This window comes from Zosterops lateralis (genome assembly GCF_965231275.1).
Source record: "Zosterops lateralis genome assembly, chromosome: 8".
Lineage (NCBI taxonomy): Eukaryota > Metazoa > Chordata > Aves > Passeriformes > Zosteropidae > Zosterops > Zosterops lateralis.
In genome coordinates, this window is record NC_139768.1 from 25254061 (window position 1) to 25270034 (window position 15974).

At 47.2% G+C, this 15974-nt stretch overlaps 1 protein-coding gene across 6 annotated transcripts in view; it reads right to left on the reverse strand.

Moving 5' to 3' along the window:
- Positions 1-15974, reverse strand: part of LOC310911953 (C-terminal-binding protein 2) — a 136664-nt gene that overhangs the window by 71975 nt on the left and 48715 nt on the right. The window contains exon 2 of one of the 6 annotated variants that reach the window (XM_083866044.1): positions 10685-10788. The exons of 4 other annotated variants lie outside the window; for them this stretch is intronic. The gene's annotated coding sequence lies outside the window, so the exon portion shown is untranslated. Of the gene's footprint in view, positions 1-10684; positions 10789-15273; positions 15729-15974 lie in introns of those variants that run through there. One more of the 6 variants, XM_083866047.1, reaches the window with a different exon arrangement.

The window sequence follows — 15974 nt, forward strand, 5'->3', positions numbered from 1 at the left end:
TCACGGGGAATGTACAGCACTTAAGTAGAGACAGCCACAAAATATACATCAGCACATACACCTAAGGCATTTCTGCAGGTCCTGCCCAGTCAGCCAAAACGATGCTGTCAGAATTACACTGGTGATGGATGTGGTCCAGAACACTCAGTTGCCTCTCAGACTCGTGTAGGGTCTCCAGCACATGTTGGGGCACTTCCCCCTCACTGGCGTGGAAGCAAAGCAGACGCTATTATGTTGCTTTTCAGCATATGAATGTACCAAGTAAAATCGATTTTGCCCAGTAATCCACTTGGTAAGTCAGGGATGCTTTCCACAACCAGCAGCCACCTCTGCAGACTGGAAAGATAAAATCTCTGCAGGTTTAAACCTGGGAAAGGCTGACTGCCAGTGCAGGGCAAACTAAAACACTGTGGAAAAGGCAAACTAGATTATCTGGCTATTTGTTAAACCATTCTTCTCACAAGGCTTGTGTTACAAGAGTTTTGAGAGTGCTCCTCGTTTCCAGGTAGAGCCAGCTCTGGCTCCTCACTCCAAGTCCCTCCAGGCAGCACCCTGCTGTGGATGGGACATCTCTCCTGCCACGGTGACCCTAAAATTCAGAATAGCCCAGAGAGGTGCTGGACACACGCTCAGTGCTGGGGAACAAAAGGCAGGTGTGTTTGTAATCGCAGATCTGCTTCTACCTCACCCTCAAAGGTGCCATCTTCAGGGTTGCCTTCAGCAATTAGGCATTGCCTAATTACCCTGACCAATAAAACCCAACAATCAAGATGGGCAGGATCCCTGCACCCTGCTCCCCCAGCGCCAGGTGCCATGAGAGGAATCCATCCCTTTCCCAATATCGTCATGGGGATGAGTGAGCATCAGGTTAAAGGCTTCTTTGTTGCCTCTCTTGGGTCTTCATTCTTTAATGTGAATCACACTCCACTCTATTTTGAGCAATCCTTTATTAAAAGTGCCTGTGAGTCATTTTCTCTAAACTTGAAACTCTAAAAATGGTAAAGTTTGGGTAGTAGTCAGGAATTTTTAAGAATTTGCATTCTTCTCTTTTTGATTTAACAGGAAAAGGAGGGTAACCTGACTCACAGAGGGTTTGTTTCTCCTTGTCCTGCACAGAAATGCTGCTCTTGGATAGAATCACAGCTCTTGAAATAAAACTTCTGAACACCTTTCACCAAGTACAAGCAAAGAGTACTGAAAAAACAAATACAAAAAAAATATATATCTCTTTAGACAAAGACAAGAAACCCAACAAGTGACAACCTGGGAGTATCTATCAAGTTTTGTTCAATATGCTATTAAAAAAGAGTCTATAAAGGTAAATCTGTGAACTTTGGATTAACATACATCCCTTTCCAGATGCATAACACAATAACTGAAAATCATACTGCTAATTATTCATACCTCCAATGTCCCTCATGTGAAAGCTAAAAAAGATTAAAAAAAGATTAGAAGGAAATTTTTCACTCCAAGGGTGGGCAGGCCCTGGCACAGGGTGCCCAGAGCAGCTGTGGCTGCCCCTGGATCCCTGGCAGTGCCCAAGGCCAGGTTGGACATTGGGGCTTGGAGCAGCCTGGGACAGTGGGAGGTGTCCCTGCCCATGGCATGGGGTTGGACTAGATGGGTCCCTTCCAAACCAGGGCAGGATTCTGGGATTTGCTCTCTGAAGCCAGGACAAGTTTTGCTCACATAGCACAGCAAATGAGCTGGCCCACAACTACCACATGGGGCTTTTTATCCCAGACACAGACACACCTCATCCTGCTTGATGACATCCCATGAGACACTACTGCCATGTCAACTTGAGAAAAAGCTCTTCACCAGCAGGGAAAGGTCTCCAAAGAGCTGACAGCACACACACCGGTCGGCCTCCACATTTCCCTCCTCCATTACCTCACTGCAGAGCTTGCTCCTGTGGTCTCCAGGCAGGACTGGCAGAAGAACACAGGCTCTGGCCAGGAAATCCGCCAGAGAAATCACCTTTAAATGTCTCCTGCATGAACTAGGCAACTCTGATGTTCCTGGGCACACAAGTCATGGCCAGACTTGCGTGTTCCTTGGCCCCTGTTAGGAATGAGAGCTGAACTGCTCTCCCCGCCCCATTTGCATTCCAAACTGCTTCAATTCCTGCAGAGATTCCCACCCTGAATCACCGTGCACAGGTGATGTGGGAGGAAGATACCATGGCAAACAAGCAACATCTTTGTGATCTCCAAGCAGAGCAGACCAGGATGGAGCTGAAATCCTTTTGATTCCCTTGGGCAAGACCAAGACCCATGGGGCAGAGAGAAGGCGGCACCAACAGGTCCTGGGATGGCTCCACATGGATGGAAGACCCAGCTCCAGCAATACTGTTCTTTTACTTTCTGAGCTTCAGGGTGATTCTAAGATCCCATTCATCCTGCTCAATGACCACAAACAGGGATAAGGGTGATGGACTTACTGCTCCAGCCGTGGGGTTTCAAATCCAACCTGTGCGAGGAATGCTAGGGAAAATATTATAAAGGGAAATTCACTTCCCCCAGCTGCCTGATAGAGCCCATCACAGGAAACATCTGCCATCCTCCACAGAGTACAAAAATCAGAAGGAAGCGGTTGGTACATGCAGAGAAAAGAAAGTCAAGAATACTAAATGCACACAGGTCCTGCCCAAGGTAGGAGATCCAGTTCTGCAGGCACGTCTCAGCAAAACAGGTTAAATAAGGAGTTTTATAGACTGTCGAGCATGAAAACAGCAGCAGCACACTTGATGAGGTCAGGGACTGAAGTGGCCTATAGTACTTGTAAGAGAAAACATCTGTTGGTGTTAAAAGGTCAGCAGGAAATGAGCACTATTTACTCTGTCCTCACTGGCCGGGACGCTGCTCCTCGAAAGAGAAGCACACATGGCCCAGCTCAGCCCCGTCCCCAGACAGCCTCCCCACGGCTGCCCACCTTCATCCCCTGGTGTGCCAGGAACCCTCCCAACAGCCCTGGGAGGGGATGGGGGTGTCCTTCCCCCGGCAGAGCCCAGGAGCCTCCCTCTTTCCTCGCGGGAGGGAAAAGTCCTTCACACCGGCGCAGGAACAAGCCGTTAAAATAAATCCGTCAACATAAAAGCGAAAAAAAACAAGAAGTTTCTTCTGAAAAACAGGAAGCGTGAGGTACATAGCGGCTTAAAATAGCTCCCACTTGATTTGTTGACAAAACACGGGTCCCAAGGGGCCGGGCCTTTCGGCAGTTTTTATATTTTTCCTGCGGAGCGCGGGGCTCACCTCGGCGGCAGCCCCGGGCCGGGCTGGCACCGCTCCCTGTGCCCAGCCTGGCTCCGCTCCCTGTGCCCGGCCCGGCTCCGCTCCCTGTGCCCGGCCCTGCTCTGCTCCCTGTGCCCGGCTTGGCTCCCTGTGCCCGGCCTGGCTCCGCTCCCTGTGCCCGGCCCGGCTCCGCTCCCTGTGCCCGGCCCTGCTCTGCTCCCTGTGCCCAGCCTGGCTCCGCTCCCTGTGCTGGGCCCGGCTCCGCTCCCTGTGCCCGGCCCTGCTCTGCTCCCTGTGCCCGGCTTGGCTCCCTGTGCCCGGCCTGGCTCCCTGTGCCCAGCCTGGCTCCACTCCCTGTGCCCGGCCTGGCTCCCTGTGCCCGGCCCGGCTCCGCTCCCTGTGCCCGGCCTGGCTCCCTGTGCCCGGCCCGGCTCCGCTCCCTGTGCCCGGCCCGGCTCTGCTCCCTGTGCCCGGCCCGGCTCCGCTCCCTGTGCCCGGCCCGGCTCTGCTCCCTGTGCCCGGCCTGGCTCCGCTCCCTGTGCCCGGCCTGGCTCCCTGTGCCCGGCCTGGCTCCGCTCCCTGTGCCCGGCCTGGCTCCCTGTGCCCGGCCTGGCTCCACTTCCTGTGCCCGGCCTGGCTCCCTGTGCCCGGCCTGGCTCTGCTCCCTGTGCCCGGCCCGGCTCCGCTCCCTGTGCCCGGCGCTCCCTCAGGAAACCCGGCAGGGAACACCCACCGGGAGCCGGGGCTGCCCCCAAAGGCACACTGAGTGTAGGGCTGGCACCCCCCTCGGGAAAACTCAGTCCCAAGTTTAAAGTGCGCAGGAAGCTGGTTTCAGACTTTCCCTCACCTGATCTTATTGTGTAAAGGAGTGCAATGCCGGCCAGGCAGGACGAGCTGCTGGCTCCTCAGGACAAGCTTAAAATGAAACGGGTCTGATCCGGAGCCCTAAGCCAACAAAAATTCCTAAACAAGGAATTTCAGGATGGCATCTTCTGCAGAAGAGAGGAGGGAGGAACTTATATGCTTCAGCATTCTGTCAAGGGTGTGTGATACTCTGCTATTCCTCAGTAACTCCCCAGTTTGGGTTCTGCCTCTCCTTCCCCACAATCACAGAATCATAGAGGGGTTTGGTTTGAAAGAGTCCTTCAAGATAATGCAGCTCCACCCTTCCACACCTTCCACTGTCCCAGGCTGTTCCAAGCCCCAATGTCCAACCTGGCCTTGGGCACTGCCAGGGATCCAGGGGCAGCCACAGCTGCTCTGGGCACCCTGTGCCAGGGCCTGCCCACCCTCACAGGGAACAATTCCTTCCAAGTATCTGACCTACATCTCCCCTTTTTAGTTTAATACCATTCCCCTTTGTCCTATCCTGACTGAGTCTGCAGAGGTGGAAAGCAGCACAATTTTTTTGGTCCTAATTACAAACCACCCCCTCCCCCCCCCCCCCCCCCCCCCAACTACATTAAAGCAAGAATAAGACTCTCAGATGATCTAATGTAAACTAAAAGGACTGTACAGAAAAGCAGGATGAGATATCATCCCTTTCCACATCCCCTGGCCTACAGACCAAGGCTGCCTGTGAGCCCTGCCTGCCTTCTCACACACCACACCAGACACGAAGGGGCCCCCATCGTGAATAGCTAATTATTGGCCCACATTAAATTATTTCTCAAATTAAGATTTGTGGGTTTTCCTCTCGCCCAACAATACGCCTTTGAGAGCGGCGTTGCAAACACGCTGGAGCAGGAGCAGCAGTGTAGCTCCATGTGCAATTAGGGCAGCATGTGGATCTTATTGCTCCTAAGGACTCTTATTTGATTTCCTGCACCACCAACTGGTGAGAAGTTTTCAAGTCTATATAGAGAAGAATCAGATCACTCTTTGGGGTGGTCGCATCTGGGGTTGGAAAACCAGATGGAGCGCGTTTTTCCGAGCCCTTTGTAATTGAAGCAGCACACCAAGTTGCTAGGGAGCAGGCAAACACAATCACTGCTCTGGGGCAGCCCACAGTGGCTGCCAACACTTGTAGGTACCGTCTGAAGTGCCAGCAGGGAAAATGGTTACACAGGCTGAGGTTTTACAATACCAACGTGAACCAGGACCTGCTGCAGGCAGGGAGGAGCTCTGGGATTCCTGAACATAGGCATCTTCACACGTGGTCATGGTGTCACCAAAGGAACTCAGGAGATGAGTTTCTTCAGTTCCCTAAAAATGCAAAGCTCTCAGGAGTAGGCTGAATCTGGGGAATGAAGAGGAGAGTGCAGGAAGGAGCAATATGGAAGTTTCAGCATTTCAAAGCTGAATGGGGACTGAGTCATGAACACTGCCCTTCCTGAGGATCACGAAGGTGCATTTGACAGAGCACAGGATGGACACAAAGCTTTCCTAATCGAAACATGGTTTATTGACTGAAGTGAGAGATGGATGAAGTGGTTTTATTCAAACCTTGACCAGCAGCACTGCACATGCACACAGAGCTACAGCCTAACCACAGACTGGTTTGAGCTGGAAGGGACCTCAAAGCTCATCTCATTCCCACTCCCTGTCATGGGCAGGGACACCTTCCACTATCCCAGGCTGCTCCAAGCCCTGTCCCGTGTGGCCTTGAACACTTCTAGGGATGAGGTAGCCACAGCTTCTCTGGGCTTCTCTGGGCCTCATCACTCTCATAGGGAAGGATTTCTTACTAATACCTAATCTCATCCTGCCCTCTGTCAGTTTGAAGCCATTCCTCCTTGTCCTGTCACTCTAAGCCCTCATCCAAAGCCCCTCTCCAGCTCTCTTGGAACACTTTTAGATACTGGAAGGCACTCCAAGGTCTCCTCAGAGCCTTCTTCTCTCCAAGCTGAACAACACCAGCTCTCTTCTCAGCCTGTCTCCAGAGCAGAGCTGTTCAAATGGCACAGTCTTTGCCAGGGAATGGCTATTTTAGAGACAAAAAATGCATCTATTTTCCCTAGTGCTTAACCATGTGCCACATTACAAACCTGTGGGTTTAAAACCTCCTTATCAGCAGCTAACATGGAGCACAGGTCCCCAAGATGCAGGAAGCATACGGAAACCCTTCTCTCCTTTCCTTTCCTGCTATTTATTTTCCTCCTCGGAACTCGGAACACGCAACAATAAAGTCACAAGTCACACCATAAAAATGAGGCGAAATTTCTCCTTTAAATGCTGAGTTTGCAGCTGGAGGAGCAGGAGCAACCTGCAGCTTCCCACGTGGCATCCCTGGGGCAGGGTTGGTGAGGGAGGGCTGTTCCTCCTCCCCCCACCAAATATCCTCACAGTGATTTGAAGATGAATTAGCAATTCCAGCCTAAGCAGAACACCTTTAAATATTTGTTTGGGATTTTTTCAGAAGGAAGCAACAAATACAAAAACAAATATATGTCCAGAGTCAGCACTGCATGACTTAAAAACTACATAGATAACTCATTTCTCATGAACATGGCCTGTGTATAAACATTCACCTTGAAAATAATCCTGCATCACTGAACCAGGAGAGCAGGAGGGTGGTGGGGACATCACAGGGCTCATGGCAGAAAAAAAGAGGGAATGGGTGATGGGGAAGCTGTGAGAAAAAGAGGTCCAATAGAGAAATCCCCCTTGGAAAGCATATGCAAGCACCTGGACAGAGAAATCCCCTTGAAAAGCACTTTCAAACACTTGGCTCAGCTGTTTTATCAGGTTTTTGCTTTCCAGACAGCCCACAGGTTTTGTGCATGAAAATAAAGATTTTCCTTTCTGCAAATTATCGGCATTTTGAATTGGTTCTTGCGGAGGACTCAGCTTTTTAAAGATTATTACTTCATAGGTGTTTTCATCTTAGAAAAAATAAGAGAATATTTTCCTTTGAAGACACTAAGCTGACACCCTTGGTATTGCATTTTTCACATCCAGTTCCACACTGGTTACACTTTTCCTTCTCAAAACAGTATTAGTCTGGCCTTCCTTTCTGTATCCACCTTTCTCCTGTCCAAACATGTGGGAGTATAACACAAGCTACACCAGACCAACTTTCCCAACTGTGACTACAATGAACTCCTCCATGGTCCTGGAGCATCTGGTGCCACCTGAAATAACGTGATGAAATATCTGGATGACTACACAGCCAACTTTGAGCAGCCAATTTGAAATTTCTGGTTGGTGGTGCACCAAGGGAGTGCAAGGTTCAAGTGCTGGCCATCACACAAAGTGTTTCACAATGAATTCCCCTGCTTTCTAGCCCAGCTGCCTTGTTTAAAAACTAGTGCAACTCTCTGAGGCACACAAATAATTAATTTCAACCCAAACTCTAAAGCAGCAGCTCCCAAACTTTCTTTCCTGGCTGCGACCTCATTTTACAGACCGGTAGCTCCATGCAACCCCAAACAGCAGAATAAATATGGAACAAAATGAAATTTCCATCGGGCTCATGACCTTGTTCATAACTTCCCCAAATCTCATTCTGGAGCCATCACTCCACTCTGGGAACTGTTGTAACACAAATGATGTTGGAAACACATCCAGCCATGAACAAATCAGTGGCACCCACAGACACACCAATGGCTCCATGGTCATGGATGAGAGATCAACACCTGAAACATGAGGCTCAGGATCTACAGGCACCTTTGGTTCTGTGACGAAACCCTTATTCACTCTAAGAGTTCAGTGATGTCTGTCTGGTTTTTCCCAGCAATGCCCCCAAATCTCTCCAGCCTGTTTCACAAAGAGCAAAACCCCAAAATGTGGATGTTACTTAAGAGCCTCCTAAATAAATCCCTTTCAAATTACCTCCCTTAGCTTTTTTTATTGCCTCAAGACAGATTGTAGCTGTAGGGGAACTCCAGTGCTTTCTGCACACTGCTGAGGATGCAGTCAGTGTCACAGACATAAATTATCAACTCAAGTGACTGGCTCCACTATGTAACTCTGGTGGCAGAAGCTGAGATTGGAATTAAGGCTTTCCTGGTTCCCAAATCAGATCCGACACAATTACAGTTTCCCGGCCAACTGTACAAACGGGATGTTTCCAGGCTGGATATCAGAGACCAGCAAAGGGAAAACAAACAATGGGAATCACTTCAGAAAAACTTGATCTCTTCCTCTCTGACTCCAAGTTCATGATTTTGGCATCATCCCTGATGGTGGTGACTTACACAATAAAAAAAGGCAACCAGCAAGTTCATGCAGTAGAAAGGGGGTAAAGCAACACAGATCCTGGGGAGAGATTTTTTTGGCCATCTGCCCCTTTTCTGACATATTTTAAGAGATGTGAAATCCCCCAAATGGTTTATCTGGAGAGTTGGACCATGAGCTGGTGCAGCGTGGCCATAATGCCTGCAAAGTGAAATTCCCTGCAGACACACACTGTATCCCAGGGCAGCATCCTGAACAGTAAACACAAGGATATTCCCCTACATGTGCAGAAAACCAAGGATAAAAATTTAGTCCTGTGGCTCCCTATTGCCATTAAAATTAATTGCCACATAAAATTGCTGATTCCTACCAAACGAAGCTACACAATTTATCAACTCAAGGATATAGCAAACTCACTCGTGGTTTAAATACGTTATCTGAGTTATTACAGGATTCTGCACCAGCGACAGTTTTATGGATAATGTAGGTTTTGTAAATTCATTAGTACAGGACGAACTTTCAAAGCAAACAAAGACATTAAACAAACACCACAATACTGTATTTAAACACAAATTAGATTTCCCTTCCCTTTCCAAAGCCATGCTGGGATACTTGGAGGAAAAATAGGAAAGAAGGTCTGCTGTAACGCTACATGAAGGGAAAAGAGGGCTGTTCATTAGCACCTGAATCAGGGGGCTGAGCTCAGACCTGTGTTTCCTGACCTAATACAGGAGCAAGTCACTTGTTGGCTTCTGATTCAGCCCCTCCAAGCTCTTAAATTGTTGAAGAAGTATTTCTGTACCACAAAAGGAGATTGGACCTGCTCCAGAGCCCTTTGCAGTCCATGATTCCACTGATTTCAGGCTTTAAAACAAGGGCACGATATCCCTTAATTAAAGGGACCATGGTCATCTGGAATCTGCTCCATTTCAACCAAAGTTAAAACCAGTTTCAACCCTATTCCTGGGTGAATCCTCCTGCCCTTTTCCCATTGATTAAATGCTTTCCCTCCCAACTGAGATAGGAAATAGCAGCCAAGCTGACACAGGAGATAGGAGAAAGAGAAAAATTGCATCTCTATGACTTGCTGTCAAACCAAAGGAGACACCAAAAATAAGAGGAAAAACCATTTTTGGACTTTTTTATAACAACAGACATTAAAAACAATTTCAGAAGGAAGCACAAATTTTCAGCTGATACTGCTTCTCCTGTAAGAAATCTCATGATGGAAACTGTTTTAACCTGTACTTGCTGGGAGGAATGACTAACATTGTTATATATATATATAAAAAAAGAGATTGTAGAAAAAAAAAGCACTGTTTTTCTCCACTTTTCCATTCTGTTTACTCTGTGCATTTATCACCAGCATGTGTAGAAGCAGCCTCACTCTTTCCCCTGTGCAGGCAGTGAGTTAGTCACACTTTCCCCTGTTGTGTAGCTCCTTTAGTCAGCAGCAGGGAAGTGATAAAGGCGAAAAAAACCTAAACAAAACCAGGAAAACGCAATTGTGAAAAACACAGAAGTTAGCAGGAGGTCTTGTAGGCAAATGTAATATTCAAATCGATTTGGCTTGCTTTAATTTAGGAGACTGCAATCTGGAAAGGAACTCCTGCCTCTCCACACAGCCTCTCCTCTGAAGGAAGTGCACGAAGGGTACAGGAGAGGGAGGGCAAGGACACAGGAGAGGCAGCGGAGCTGCAGGAACCCCTGGTGCAAAGTCCAGGCAAAACCATTTCAGAACCTGAGAAACTGCTGCTAGAGAATAGATGTGAACCCCAGAGTCAGTGGGTTTCCTTCCAAGCCCAGCAGGGCACTCACTTATGCTCACCAGGTGTTAAATAACCTGCCTGCAGCAGGAACAGCCCAAGTTTTGGGGCCAGGATAATGTAATTATGCACCACTGCTTCGTTCTTGGGAGTCTACTTATTAAAAATGCATTAAAGAAATAAATCACTGTTGACTGTGTAGTTCCCCTTCCCTTTTTTTTTTTGCTGGGCTGGGGAAATGAATTGCTAAGAAGAGTGACTCCTGGTTTAAATAAACACAACAAAAGCAGGAACAATAGGAAACTCCCAGACTTTATTTCCAGACTCACAGCAATAGCTCATTTTCCATGAAATTATTTGCTACAATAAGTACATGAAGTAGCAAAGATACCAAATCACCTTAATAAACCTATACAACATTATCACCCTACACCATCTGGAATCACAGTGTTCTGGTGGGCAGTTTTCCAGTCTTGGGACTTATTCTTGATTATAAAAACCATGGATTGGTCACAGGCAGAGCAGGGGGAGATGATTTACATTTATTAGGCACAAAGCTGCACCAACTTGCTTTAACACAATGTAAAGGCCAGGTAGGATCCTGCTTCCAAGACTCTGAGGTCCAAATCCCACGGACACCTGTCGTGCATGACCAGACCTGGCTCTACCCCCTGCAAAGAGAGGCGTGGGATGGACACCAGTCAGTTCCACCAAAATCCAGGGAAGAAAGGCTCATTTCCAAGTGCCATCAGTGCTGTCACAGTTTCATCAGCAGGTGTGGGTGTGGGTAGGCCTCTGACAATGGGGTTGATGCTTCAAGGTGTCCAGGAGATGGGAAAGAACGAGGGGATGAGGCTGTTCTGCCTTCCCTGCACTGCCATTTTGGGGAGCAGCCCAGGGGGCAAATCCCATCACTCCAACCCATGGCTGCCCACACCATCCTGTCATCTCCCAGTTCAAAACATCCTCCTGGCTCTGTAAGGGCAAGGATTTGGCTTAAATCAGCACCAAAGAGCAGCCACTCTAAATCAACCCCAAATCTGAGAGAGCAGAGCCCAGTCAACAGGGATTTGGGAATGTCCAGCTCACACAGAGTTGTCCCATCCCAGCACTTCCCTGACCTGCAGCCTGGTACATGGCAGGGGGTTGGAATTAGATGGGCTTTAAGGTTCCCTCCAACTCAAACTGTGACTCTTTAATCCTGTGACATCCTTCTAGGAAAGCCCCAAGTCACCAGCAAGACAACCTGGAATAAAACCACCTACAAGCTTGTACAGAAAAACACTTCCCTGACACTTTTTTCCCTCTCTGGTATTAGTCATCAACCTCCCCAAATATAAAAACAGCTGAATTTAGCCTGGCCAGGCACTTCTGTCAAATATTTAAAGAAAAAATGACCAGCAAGAGGCTGTGCAATCTCATGTGAGCATTTCTGTCCCTGAAACAAATCTTAATTCTCTAAGGATCGTCTCACATGCCAATGGGAAGCTCAGTAAGGAATGAGATATTTAATCTAATCTGCTTTCAAAATAATTTTGTTGGCATTGATTGTGCTGAATTGTATCTATGGGAAAGAATTTAAAGTAAGAGTAAATACAGACATATATGAGCCAGACAAGTAAGTGTCTGTTACCATTACTGTTGGCTGATAATTACAAAGAACAACAATCTAAATATTAATGTAAGGTAAAACCACCTGGTTTAGGCTGCCAGCACACAGCTGTGATTTTAAAAATTATTCTAACATATGCAGTATTAGAAAAAATTCTCAAAAATGGCCTGGATTTAAATTCTTTTGCTTGACTTTCCCTTGTTCCCCCAGAAAGCCACCTCTAAAATCTGAGCTGTCTATAAGCCCAGCTGTTTCCTGGCTTTTCTATGCAAATTGTTCTCCCTGGATTTTATTGTGTGCATGTAGATGTCTCTCAGAACGCACTCAAGTTTGAATTAGGGGCCCTACTTCCATCAAAGGGCATTCTTGTAAAATAAGCTTCACTCTCACAGTATCTGACACGGAATTATTATCCCATAACTCACGGGTGTCCTAGCAGTTCTGTATTAAACAAAGCTCTGGAAAAGTCCCAGAGGGAAAAGCACACGAAGGGACACGGAGAGTCACTCAGAGTCACTGTAAAGCCAGGAATTCCATATTTCCTTGCCAACCCACAGAGCTCACACCATGTGCTGGGTGAGGATGTGCCTCCTGCCTTGCTGCTGAATTTTCACCTTTCATGATTAACTAAACACCGATTGCATTATTGTGTAATTAGGTTAAATTAAAACTTAGCTTAAAGCAGGAAACACTTCCTTTTCAATTCCAATCAAAACCGTTTACTTCATTTTCAGTTTGATATTGGCATCTCCCTCCAGCATGACAAATTTAAATTTATTACTGTATGACAGTAGGGAAACCAGAAAGTAAAAGCTACTGTGGTAGCTGGTCTGAAAGCTCACAATTACCAGAAAATGAGGAGATTTCTGCTGCTGCTTTTCATGCCTATTCCCTCCCCAGTTTCCCACTGACTTTCTGGATTCCTTGCAAACAAGAAACTCAAATGGTAGAAAGTTGCCCATGTTATTTCCCCCGCCACAAGGATTTTTTTTAACCCACTGCACCTATTGAACCCACCATATAAATCAGCATTTTCTATCCACCCCTCTTTGGATAGCCAAGGCTGTAGTGTGTTTCAAAATATGTATCAAAACTGTATCAGCACTGAAATGGTCCAATTCATCTTATTTATCAAATACCAGCCTTAGGCCAAAGTATTTTTATGGTCAACCCCAAAATACCATTAGATTCGTAACAACTGCTGCCCTAACATACACCAGTGCAGTGCCAGCCTGGAGAGTTTTCTTACATGGCTCTTGAATATTTTACGTGCAGACTTTGCAGTGTGTGACCCAAATTCTGTCCTCAGCCATGGATATTCACAGAGTCACAAATGTGGGGACACCATCCGAGAGCAGAGCCTGTCCCACGCAGTTTAGGAACCAAATGATAGTCTGTGGTAATAAAATATTTATTGTGCTGCACAACACTGCAACTGACTGGCTGTACTTCCTCCCCTCTCCATCAGAGAACACTGGAGCCCTCTGCAACTTCTGCTCAAGACTTCTCAGGTTACAGGTCTTTATTTTTCTTACAGATTTTTCTATAGGATTTTGTCTCTGCAAGGAACCATTTGGCAGTTAAGGCAGTTTACCCAGAAACCCAGAGTGCTGTTTGGTTTTTTCTCCTTGTTGCCTCCATTTCTCTGGAATGACATCCCTGGCAGAGTGTCCAGAATCAATTTCCTAAACACAAATATAAGCCCACAAAATGCACTGAATGGAGCAAAAAGCCACACCACACTTTGTTAACCAGCACTGTACCAGTCTCCAAAGGAATACATCATGCACCAGGAGAGGAAAATAATGAAAGCCCTGTGTTAAGATTGCTTAATCCCGCTCCCAGTACAGACCCTGACACGTGATGGTGGGAAGAAGTTCTTTACACAGAGGGTGGGCAGGCCCTGGCACAGGGTGCCCAGAGCAGCTGTGGCTGCCCCTGGATCCCTGGCAGTGCCCAAGGCCAGGCTGGACATTGGAGCTTGGAGCAACCTGGGACATCGGAAGGTATCCCTGCCCACAGCAGGGGGTGGAACAGGATGGGCTTTAAGGTCCTTTCCAACCCAAACCATTCTGGGATTCCATGATATCTCCTTCCTTCCCTTTGCCATGCCACGGTGATATTCCCACTTCACTGCTCTCAAAAACAGCTCAATAAACTGGGACCCCACCCACAACAGCTGCAATTCCTGCTGCCACCAATAAGGCAGTGGACACACAGCACCAGGGAGATCCTTAATCTGGATTCTCCAAGGGATGTGCATCAAAGAGCTCGCTGTCCCCAGAGTCCCTGCAGAAAACCTGTGTCCAGAGGGCGGATGGGGCTGCTGGGAGCTGGAGGATCACACCCTGCCCTCCCTCACTGGCTGTGTTGCTGTTGGCACCAAAACAGAGAGACCTGCAGGGGATGTAAGGAATTGAAATGGAAAAACCAGGAAATAAAATGTAAAAAGTGTATTGTGAGCAAGTGATTGAAGGAAGTAGCAGAGCCCTTAACAAATTGGTTATTTGTCTGGTTAGCTGATGCAGAAGTGGAACAGGAAATTAATCCAATATGCCCCAGACTTACATTCCACTATTATTTTCTGGGGTTTTTCTTCTTTTTTTTTCATATACATATATAAGCCAAAAAGTAAGGTATTTCTGGGCAAGCCAGCATTGGACGCTGATGAGACTTCAATTAAAAAGATCTAATCATTATCTGAGCTAGACTACAGATTGGCTTGGAAATGAAAGAATAAAAGAAGTCCAATTCAGAAGAAAAGACCCCGTTCAGAACCCACCTGGCTACCAGCAGGTTTTGATTTGTTGAAAAATATCCCAAACCAGTAGGTAATAGTCACACTCACAATAAACCTTTATGAACAAGTTCCCACTCTCTGTGCCTCACACGATATGGCAGCCTGCCAGTGATTTTGCTTTAAACATGAAAATGGATATCGAATCCAACTTTTTAGATAAAATAATGGCACGGGAGATTGATGGCATTGCTGCCCTGCACAATAACCATTTAAAATGCTTTTGGCTGCAGTTACAAGGCTCCAGTGACCTCCAGAACTAGAGAAACTCCCTGCAGCATTAGGAGAAAATAAAATTAGTGATTCACAATGAAGAAGTAAAGTGATTCAGTGCTTTTCCAAGAGGTACTGGCTGCAGTTAGCGCTTTTGCAATGACACCAGTACTCAGGGTCATGTTTAGAGAAAGAACAAACACTCCAAATTTCCATAAATGAAATGTCTGCTGCTGAGATGACACTAAAAATGGTACTGGGGGTGCCAGGGAACTGAAGTGGAATGGAAGTAGGTTTTTCATTATCATTGTGGGGAAGATCACTCCCCCACCACGCGGTCATGGCACAGGAGTGGGCAGTAAGGGGATGGCAAAAGGCAGAAAAGAGAGACAAAAGGGAATGAAACTGGAGGAAGAATACAGGAGGAGAAATGATGAGCTGAGACTAAAGCTGAAGGCAGAGTGGATGAAGCAAGAAATGCCAGAGGAAGACAAAGCAGAGGAGGCACCCCCATCACACCTACAGCTGACTCACATTTCGGGTTACTTTCATTATTTCTTTGTATTCCGGCAGCATCTGGCATCTGCTGCTGAGATCAGAGCCGTGTTGTGCCAAGTGTGAATCAAGATCTTTCTGCTCATCAGCTGAAAATCCAAACAGACAAAAGGGAAAACTGAGCAAGGAACCCCACTAATTCCTGCCTGGAGTGACCAGGAGCTGCAGCAGCAACAGAAGCCACTCAAACACCAATCTGGTCATCCTGGAAGTACACAGAGAACATTTTTTTAATTTTTTTTTTTCACACCAAGAGCTGATTCTTTCAAGTGGTTTTTAGAGCTCTCAGGATCCATCTGTCCCTCAGTAAGGATGGGTCAAATGTTTGGGATTGTCAGGCACTGTCTGCATTTGCTGCTGTAAGCAGCTACAACCCAGCTGTGCTGCCATCAGGAACCAGGAGGGCTCTCCCAAGCATCCAGGACAGTCCACAGGCAAAATTTAAGCTCATCTGACACCCATCAGGCTACAACAGTCCTGGCTCTGAAGCTCCTAGGTTCACCCTTGGACTGCCTTGCACCCTCGAGGCTCAGTAGTCTCATTTAACTTGAGGAGTAAAAAGTCAGGAGAGCATTCCTCTTGTATTGTGCCATGGAGCTGTGCAGAACTAATTATTGTGCAAATAGAACTCTAAATCATTAACAAAAAAATGATTATAGCATCTGCCATCATTACTTGGC